Source organism: Chionomys nivalis, chromosome 9 (genome assembly GCF_950005125.1).
Source record: "Chionomys nivalis chromosome 9, mChiNiv1.1, whole genome shotgun sequence".
Classification (NCBI taxonomy): Eukaryota; Metazoa; Chordata; class Mammalia; order Rodentia; family Cricetidae; genus Chionomys; species Chionomys nivalis.
Genome location: NC_080094.1, coordinates 19,589,135 through 19,599,890, shown reverse-complemented (window position 1 = coordinate 19,599,890; position 10,756 = coordinate 19,589,135).

Here is a 10,756-nt window from a genome sequence, read left to right as displayed (position 1 = left end):
TCCTAGCTCTGAGAGGGAAAGTGGAATAAAACTGCATATGAGTTTTTTACTGATTTTTATTTTTTGTGTATGGGTGTTTGCCTGTATGAGTGTCTGTGCACCGTGTGCATGTAGTGCCCAAGGAGGCCAGAAGAAGGTGTCAGATCCCTTGAAACTGGAGTTACAGACAGTTTTACACTGCCATGTGGGTACTGGGAATTGAACCCTGGTCCTCTGCAAAAGCAGCCAATGCTCTTAACCACTTAATCTCTCTAACCAATGCATGTGGTATTTTAAACAAGGGAATGGCTTGACGTCTTGCTGAGGATTAATGGGCCTCTCATTTGTGAGGCATTTTCCAGATTCTGCACAGGTAGAGCCCAGAAATATCAATCCTATCCTCAGAATAGCAGGGTAGATGTTATTGCCACCCCTACCTTGTGGGTGAGGAAACTGAGGCACACGTTAATCGACTTGTTCAAAGTGACACAGTCTTTTCCCCAGCTGACCTGCTGTCACCGAGGAAAGACATACACTGTTATGGTTTATTTACAGTATTGTCTATAGACAGCAGAATTGCTGAGATTTGCTGGTCTTCTGGTTCTGGAAAGCCTCTACCTTAAAGGAATAAGGTCGAGTGGGGCACTCAATGTCCTCCTCTGGCCTCTGTGCCAAGTGTAAGCACGTACACCCTCCCCATGTGCATATATACCAGACACTTAAGTGAACATGCACAACTAGAGAGCACTGTGGGAATATCGCCTCTCCCTGCCAAAGTTATACCTCCCTCTTAGGTCCTGTGGCTTAGGAATGAAGGTCCCCGAGGACATATATACAATTCTGTGTATGTGGATTACCAGCGGTGATCTCCGATTATCCTCCAGGAGTGAGGATGTAACAACTGTCACTTATCAAAGCTGCCGCCACCACCCTCCTGTGGCCCAGTCTTGGGGGAACACAGGCTCAGGTGATTAGATGGATCAAGGATACACACTGATGATGCCTTTTCCACTTTCCAAAGAAAAGAAGATGGAGAAAATGAACACTTATTCAGTAACAGGTACCGATTTTCAGTCTGTGGCCAGGGCTCTGCCACCCAGAGGGAAGAGAGATTTCCCCAGGACTGTGGCAGGTTGATGGCCACCAGGGCTCGACCCCATCACTTTCTGACTTATTGTCTTTACTTCGGAAGAGTCAAATGTGTATGGAGCACCCCTGAGATAACCCAGATAGGTCCATTCATGTGGATTTAAGTCTTCCCTGCTCACTGGAAATCAGCCGCAGTGTGACAGTGGACCTTGGGTCAGTCCTGAAACAGCAACTCCTTTGGAGTCACACCATGTACTGCATGGCTCCAGCTCAGAGAAACCCCAGAGCTTTCTGTAAGCTGAGAAATGGAAACCACTGTTCTGTTTTAACAAACAGGGTTGGGTTGGTGAACTTAAGGAAAGAACAACTCAGTGTTAGAGTTAGGGAAGAGGGATGGAGAGATGCTCAGTGGGTAAAAGCGCTTGCCAGGCGAGCATGAGGATCTGACTCTGGATCCCAGCAGCCACTTGACAGGCTAGGTTTGGTCTGTGTATGCCTGTAGCTCCAGCCTTGAAGGAGAGAAACAGACAGATTACTGTTGTTAGCTGACTGCCAGCCTCATTGAAAAAGGTGAGCTTCGGGTTTAGTGAGAGACCCTGTCTCAAAGGAATAAAGGCGGAGCAAGGCGGAGTAAACATCTGCTTTATTTTTGCTTCCTCTGGTCCTTTTCCAAGCAGCTATGTGAGGCAGGTGTCTTTAGGGGAAAACCCCTATGTTAGTACTGTTAGGGTGTTCTTTCCTCTTGTAATGAAGTCGAGAATGCCCAGAGATGTTCCTGCCCTCCATCTTCATAACTACAAGTGTGCCCGAAATGCTCCCACCTGCCAATTTTACCTTGTGAACATGAACTCCTTGACCTTGAGTTGAACCTATTCTACACTGTGTCCTTCAGTTATGATCTTAGCATTCACACTATTTTGTTCATGGTTGTTTTGGGAATAACCTTGCTCTTGCCCACTGCAGCTAATAAACCTTTCTCTACTCTTTGTAACTTTTCTCTGACACTCTTTTGCTTTTTGGACAGCTATTTTTGGCGTTTCATTCAAGATATTCATCTGTTGGATTCAGTTATGCCCTCTTTGGTCTTCATTAATGTGTCTAAATGTCTCCAACTCCTTTAGTCTCTCCTTGTGTTAGCTGAGCTGTTTTTTCTTCAACCACACGGCAATCCGAAAGAGGGGACTCAGAAATGCCTCTCCACAATTTGGCCTTTGGAGGGACTCTTTCTCCCCTTCCCTCACCACACCCTTCCCTTTTTTCCTCCTCTGCCTGCTTTTCCTTTCCCACTAGCTCTTCCTCCATTCCCTTCTTCAAAAGTCCTCGCGGGTGCTGTCCTTGGTCCTGACCTGTGTTTCCCTCCTTCAGCGGAGGGAAAAAAACGATTAGGGGCTTAGTGTTGAATCCAGAAACATCCTAAAACCAAGTACTCTGCCTTTGATGCATTCAGGGCAGCTGCAGTACTCAACAGACAATGGCCTCGATCAGAAATGCCAGGTGGCCACTGCCCTGCCCCCAGACTTTGACTTCAGAGCTCCAATATTCAGGCAGAGCCTTATCTAGTTGCCTCAGGGAATGCTGTGGGTTCAGTGACTGTCCCACAGGGACCAGAACACGGTACCCAAGCAGGATACCAGGGCCGGAGATAAGGCCATGAACAGAGTCCCTTTGGCGCTCAGGTGCTGTTGATCAGAAGTCAACAGCCCCACAGCCCTGGTGATGACAGGCACCAGAGATAACATGCCTCGTGATCAGCAGCCTTAGAGGATAGACTGTCACTGGCTCCCAGAGATAAGAGAACAAAGAGCAGCCCCTCTAGCTGGGGAAAGAGAAGCAGCAAAAGTTAAGATGGTCTCTGACCCCATATAGCTGCCAGGACCCCATCCCCTCTGACGAACCTGGGGCCCTTTGACCAATTATGCAACCAAATCTTCTGACCTCTACTCTTATGGATTAATCGTGTCATCTCTAGAGCACAGGTGTTAATGAGTGACAGCAGACAAGAGGTTTTCTCCCCACAACTTTGCCCCCAGAACCTGCCCAGGAAATAGAGTAGGGAGAGCAGGATAAAGTGAGTGGTCTATTCAAGTGATGGACTCAGGCTCAGCAGCCTCTCCAGGATCATGAGCATGCTGAGGGGTGCCCAGAAAGGGGCTGCAACCGACACCCAGCATCTCCCTCCCTCCGTCCCTCGTCCCTCCGTCCCTCCCTCCCTCCTTCCCTCCGTGTCTTTCTTCCTTCCTTCTCATCTTTTTTCTTTCTTTCTTTCTTTCTTTCTTTCTTTCTTTCTTTCTTTCTTTCTTTCTTTCTTTCTTTCTTTCTTTCTTTCTTCTTCCTTCCTTCCTTCCTTCCTTCCTTCCTTCCTTCCTTCCTTCCTTCCTTCTCTTTTCTCCTCTTCTTTCATTTTCCTTCCTTCTTTCTCATCTTTTTCCTTCCTTCCTTCTCATCTTCTTTCTTTTCCTTTATTCCTTCTTTTCTTCCTCTTTTTTTCTCCTCCCCTTCCTTCTCCCCAATCCATGATCTCTTACCCTACATCCTGGAACTTACTAGTTCCAAGGCTGACCTCAAACTTTCAGCAACCCTCCTAACCCAGTAGCCTTCGAGTACTTCAGATTGCTGTTGTTTTCCCAGGTACTAAGGATTGGACCCAGGTTCCTACCTATGCTAGGCAAGTGCCCTGTGCTGGGTAGTACTCTGTAAGTTTTGTACAAGCTAGAGTAGTTTTAAAAGAGGAAACCTTAATTGAAAAAAATGTCCACACCGGATTGGCCTATGGGCAAGCCTGGTGGTGCATTCTCTTGATTGATGATTGATGTGGAAGGGATGGCAACCCTGGGCTGGTCCTGGGTTCTATAAGAAAGCACCCTGAGAAAGCCACGAGGAGCAGGAAGCACCGTTCCTCTATGGCCTCTGAATCGGCTCCTGCCTCCAGGTTCCTGCCCTATTTGAGTTTTTTGTGGTGATATTTTGTTTGTTTCTGACAAACAAAGCTTGCCTAGAGATCAGAGGGTGTAACTAGCTGCTAGTTAACCATAGAGGCCAGGCAATGGTGGCACACACCTTTAATCCCAGCACTTGGGAGGATGAAACAGAAAAATCAGGAGTTCAAGGCCACCCTGGGTTACATGAGGTCCAATCAGACTAAAAGATAAACAAGCTAGACAGTGGAGGCTCAGGCCTTTAATCCCAGCACTAGGGAGGTGGAGACAGGAATATAAGATGGTAGATACAGGATCTCAAGGCATTCGGTCTGAGGATTTGTAGAGACAGGATTTTGTCTATTTGGTCTGAGAATTAGGTAGAGGTAAGAAGTCTCTAGTGGCTGCTGCTCTGCTTCTCTGATCTTTCCACTTTCACCCTCCATATCTGACTCTGGGTTTTTATTATTAAGACTAATTAGTATTGCGCTTCGGTTCCTGTCCTGACTTCCTTCAATAATGGACAGTGACATGGAAGTGGATGCAAAAGAAACCCTTTCCTCTCCAGGTTGTTCATGGCCGCGGTGTTTTGTCACGGCAGTAGGAACTCTAACTAGAACACACCCTGACACTGAGCCATGTCTCCAGCTCTTGCAATCTGCATTTTCTGGATTCTTCCTTACTGCAAAGACCTCACACTGGAACCCTAGTTCTGAGGTGAGTCCTGTGGCCCTGACTCCCCTCCCTGCACTGATGCTCTCTCCTTTCTGTAGCTCCACTAGTCATGAAGTAGGGTATCAATATGCATGCCTTCTAGTCTTTGCCTACCTTAAGCTTGAGGAACAGTGTTGAGGTCTGGAGAGTGTGGGTTAAAACTGAAGATAAGTTCAGGTAGAGATGGGAGAGGCGATCTGAGAAGCAGGAAGAGCAACAGGAGCTGCTATGCATGGCAAGTCAGAGAGGAAAGAATTTATCCACACACAGAAAAGACCAGGAAGTGAAGACAATGAGGGTGATGCCAGAGGTCCATCACGAAACAGCATGGAAGGATAGAGTGGCTTTGTATTACAGAGGACTGGAGCAGGGGCGGGGAGGGGCCATGAGTATAGAGAAGAAGCCGCCTATGAACAAAGAGGAGGCAGGGCAGTGAGGGAGGCAGAGAGACTCGCCATCCCACGAGTATGTGAATGGTGCAAGACAGACCCCAGCCAGGGTCCTGGCATCTCTCCCAAGCTAAGCCGAGCAGAATCTGCCTGGCAAAGACTTGCTGTCAGTCCCAGCAGAAAACTCTAACCCAGCAAGTGCCAAATGAGGCCTGAAGACTCAAATATTTGCTCTGCTTTGCCCTTCTTGTTCAAACAGGGCATCTCTTTGGGGATGGAGGCTGCGGCTACTGTCAGGAAGTAAGAAATCAGCGAGGGGGAAGCAACTGCTCTTGGGGCCACTAATGAATCCCCCAGACTCCTGAGCTACCGGAATCCATTAGCTCGATAAAGCAGCGAAATAATACCAGGTTCTTTTACGAGACATCTGTTCAAACGAAGCCACCCTTTCCCCGCCACGATGGACTCTATCCACTCCCTGTCCCTACTCTGCCTTGACTGCATTGGTGAGTCAGGGCTGTGAGTTACTGCCTCTCTCTACTCTAGGCCACAAGACAGCATGCCACTGAAGAAGGTGCTGTGATGTCATGACCTTGGCTATGACTGCATGGTCTGTGGAGGCTATGATCAGGGTAGGTTTCTTTTTGCCAGTGTGTAGGAGACTATGCATGCTCCCATGGGCTTAGTTATTGTGTGTGTGTGTGTGTTCATGTGAAAACGTATGCAACATTGTCCTACTATGTAAATGTATAACTGTAATGGGGCCCCAGATCTTAGCCCAACTGACTCCATGACAGAAGCACCATTCAGGCTCTAAAACTCAGCGCGAAGGCGGTATCACCTGCAAAAAATGAAAACAAAGACCTAACCCACCAAAGTCCATAGTTCTGGAAAAGTCTCTAAATGTTCCAACCTTGGGGCTGGAGAGATGGCTCAGTGGTTAAGAGCATGCCTGCTCTTCCAAAGGTCCTGAGTTCAATTCCCGGCAACCACATGGTGGCTCACAACCATCTGTAATGGGGTCTGGTGCCCTCTTCTGGTCTGCAGACATACACACAGACAGACTATTGTATACTGTATACATAATAAATAAATAATTAAAAAAATTCCAACCTTGCTTTTCAGCTTCTTCAGTTCCTCTAACTCTTCCGACTAACTGTCCTTGGTAACTGGCATGTCAATCCTGGGCATGGTTTTGTGCTGAAAAGCTCATCCTAAGAAAGGTTCAGGGCTACACTGGGATCCTGGACACACAGTGTAGTCACTGGATGGTTAATAAATACTTTCTACTGGCTTAAACTCAGAGCTGTGCAGTCTTTCTAGTGACCACCCCACAACGTTATGTCATGTGTGTAGCTGTTATTTTAAGATCACGGGTAGAGGACAGTGTACTTTTCTAATAGAATTTATTTCCGTGTTGTAATAAACTGAACATGTGTGTTGGGTGAAACAGTGCATTATTGGGTATGATTTGGTGGTTCACTGTGAGACACTTGTGTGTGTGTGTGTGTGTGTGCTTGCATGTCCACTGTGAAATTACCATGACATTTGCTGAGTTGTGTAGTCTGTTCCTTCCGACAACATGATCACGTGATGCTATGAGTTGTGTGCTGGGCACACTGACATCAGGGAACACTGTGCTTGGCTAGGAGTCCTTGTCACTGATCTTGTGACTAGCAGGACCCAAGTCTCTATCTTCCTTCCCAATGTGCCAGGGATACTCTGAGGAGCACCTGGCCAGTGTACGTAGGTGTTGGTGGGATGATAAAACACCTCTCTTCAGCTGCTAGCTGAAGGGGCAAGCCCAGGACAGTTCGTCCAGGGCAGAGGTGGCACCAGGAGGTATCAGATGCAGAGACTGATGGAAATATAATACCTGTAAGAAGAAACAAAGAGGGCGTCGATGGCCACCGAGCCCAGGGCAGAGTCTAGAAGTTTTAGTACTAGCAGCTTCCACATCCTCGGAATCACAGAGATGCTGGCTTAAGATTCCCAGAGAGGTGACCAAATGTTACGTTTTCTTTATGTTTGTTTTTTTTTCTCTCCTCCCTGCTCCTCCTTTTTAACTCTACCAGTCTATGCAGTGACAAAGCACTGAGAACATCTGCTCTGGGAGCAGCCCTTAGCTGACGATAGGAGTGAAAAACCAGCCATCCACCCCATTCCTCAGGCAGCTGGATTCAGGAGTATATAGTTTATGCTGTCTCCTGAGGTCCCCAGTGGGACTGAGCCCTAGCGGTCCAAGCAAGGAAAAAACGCCCAGAAGGCCCCTTCTCATCTGTTCTGTGGCTCTTTCCCATTCACTTTCTCACTTGATTTTTCTTTTGTCAGTGATTTTAGAGTCACCTGCAGCAAAAGACCAACCCTCACACCGCTGCCTCAAGGCTGACTTCCTAAGACAAGTGAATAGATGGACCCACAAGGTCCCTCAGCTTAGGGGCTCAAAGAGTGGTGGGCAGAGCTGTCAGAACAAAGAAGGCTGTGAGGGAGAGCACCATCCCTTCCCACACTGATGTCTGAGCCTCTTCTCCACTCTGGAAGATGACAAGTGAAGACTCAACAGCAAAGATCCTGTCAGCATATCTGCTCCCTAAATATAAAATATATTTAATATATAATCTACTAGTATAATAGAATGTGTACCATATTATAACATGATATATAATACATTATCATATAAATATACATGATAATTATGATATAATAATATATGATGTATTATTATATATCATATAATATGATATATAACATGCTTATATAAACCAAAAACCAAGGTCTTACATAACCTAGGCTAGTCTAAAACTCATTACATAGTCAAGGCTGGCCTTGAACTCCTGGTTCTTCTGCCTCTACCATCTGAATGCTAAGATTACAGATAAAAACACCTCACCTGGCCTTCTCTGATCTATGAGGTATCTGAGGCATTTAATCTCTCTATTGAAGTCTCCATTTCAGAGGTATTGTTCTGGAGGTCATGGGCTACGTGTGCACCCCACCCCACAGCTGTGCACCCAGCGCTTCCTCCCACAGTCCCCACCTCGCCAGGGCCAGCCCTGAGAACCCAAGGCTGGGAAGCAGCAGCAGCAGTTCTGGAACGCTCTGCCCAGACCTCAAGCAGCTGCAGCCCTGGCGGTTCCATCTGGACAGGATTCCTCTGCTCAGTCTGGGCGGGAAGCAGCGTGGACACCATCAGATTGTATTGCTCTCTGTTAAGCCTGCCTACTTCCCTGGGGCAGCCCCACCATCTGCTTTGGCAGTTTTCTGCAGGAATGTATGGTGTAAAAAAGACCCCTCTTTGATGGGGCCCAGCTGCCTGAAGGTCAGCCCTGTGATCTGCGTCCAGGCTTGGTCTCAGGGTGGGCGCTATATAGCCTCTGACAAGTGCCAGTTTATGTCACCACACACAGCATCCTCACCATTCTAGCCTGTGCCCCCATTGCCCTAGGGCTCATTCATGCATAGATGGAGTCAGAGAGCCTCAAACAGGCTTAAGTTTGAAAGTCCACAGTGAACACATGGCTGTCTCAAGCAGCACAGTGACAGGATTCTGAAGCTATCTGGAAGGTAAGGTTGTTGAGTGGCTGCTTCAGTAACGTCCTCAGGCAGGCTGTTGAGGCCCTCCACACACAACCCCACCTCTTAGCTCACCTCAAGCCTTGGTGGACAGTTCCAGAGCCCATTGGCCAATGCCCATCTCAGGGGCCCAGTTTACACTTCTTCTCAAAGAGCTGGGCTGGGCCATTTTTAAGACCACCTAGAAGTGCTAAGGAGTGGCGTTTGAGTAAAGGCTAAAGGAGGTGAGGGGCAAGCCTGTGGGTTCTAGAAGAGAGAACAGTGTAGGTGTGGGACACAGCCAGTGCCAATTCCTAGAGCAAGAGAGGACATGAGAAATAAGTATAAACAGGCTGGGAAAAATAAAGAAGGCAGAAGACATCAGAGGAGGTGGGGAGATTGTACAGGGCTTTGAGGGCCTCAAGAAAGTCTCTGGCCATTGCTGGAATTTAGGAGCTGTTATGGGGTGCGTGGTAGGGGTAATTAAATCAAAATCGGGTCAATTAGGCCTTTGTAACTTGAAAGTAACAGTAATTCCACCACCACCACCACATACACCTTAGTTTTGGTAGAAAAATCCCCACTGGGGTCTAAGTCTGTCCCTGAAACCTAAAGAGCAGACCTCACCTAGACCACATGTTTGGAGGAGGATCAGTGTGATACGGAACAGGAGATGCTTCAAGAGAATAGACCCTGGAGTGACATGAAACACAACAGACCTGTTGGTGAGGGAGACATCCCAAGCTCGCAGTGACTGCTTAAAACACCAGACAGTATTGAGCCATATCCCCACACACAACATCTTTCAGTGTGTGTACACGATATGGGACAGTTTAGTTTACAAATGAAATACAAAGAGATTGATTACAACAGCTATCAGTCTGCCCAGCTCTAATGTATGTTACAGAAACTGTTAAGGGGATGTGGTGTCCTCTCCTGATAGAGCCAGAACAAAGAGCATTTTCAGAGCTCAGTCGTCTGCAGGCAACTAAACCCCAAAAGCGCAATCTCGGATAAGGAGGACTGCTGTCACTGCTGTTCCCATTTCACAGAGGACAGTGACCACCCAGCAATGGCTGGTGCCCTGCCCAAGGTCACGTAGTCAATGTGTAGAAAAAAATAGGACTGAGATCCAAGAACTCAAAACTTTAGTTTCAGGATGCCCTTTTCTTCAGCCTGAGAGCTGCCCTCCTCGCCTTCTTGAAAGCCCCATGGTGGGTGGCGCTCTCTGAAAAGATAACCAAAACAATACTAGGGAGAGCGCTGCTGACTTTGTCCCAAGTGAACAGATGTGGCCTCAGTGCTGCCAGGTCCCTCCCAGCCTGGGCATTCAAGAGTGAATGGTTGTGGCCAGATAAGCAGCGACCCCTGCTCCCCAGATTCTATGGCCCAGACCAGGAGGGAGTTGTCCTGCACCCTCCCTTCTAGGCCACAGCAGGAGTCCAAATAGGCAATTAATTACTGCCGGCTGGCGCCTGGCTCCTCTTCTCCCATGCTCAACGGAGTGTGTAATGGAAATGGGACCAGAACAGACTCCCCTGCCCAGAGGGAGCCTAGCATGCCAGCAGAGGACCAGCTTCAGGGAGAAGTGGGGAGGGGGATTGAGATGGAGAGTGAGTTTATTAAAACAATGAGCTTTCCTAGTTCTGAACCTTCCCCACCTCCTGGCAGCAAAACACAGGCTTTTCAGGGCTCTGCCCCCAAGTGACCCCTTGCTTCAGCCTGAGAATGGCAGCGTTGCTGGCAATAATCTCATTGCTGGCAATAATCTCAGCTTGCATTAATAGCCATCATTAGATATGCTATTCCATAAGCTCTGTCTCTTTAAATCCTTCAATCAGCCCTTTGATGGCCTGTGAAACCTATTTTACTGATAAGCTATGCTGAAACCCAGAGAGGTAGGAAAGTAAGATAGAGTGGTGACCCGACAGACTCTTGGGTCAAAGAGACCTGTTTATGGGACTCACTGGTCATTTGACTTGGGTACCTTGGCTTGCTCATCTTTGTGCCTTGGCTTCCTCATCTACAAAGTGGGGGTGACAAGCATATCCATCTCATACGGTTGCTGGCACTGATTAACCTCAAGTATTAATAAATTACGAGTGTGGGTCTTGAGGC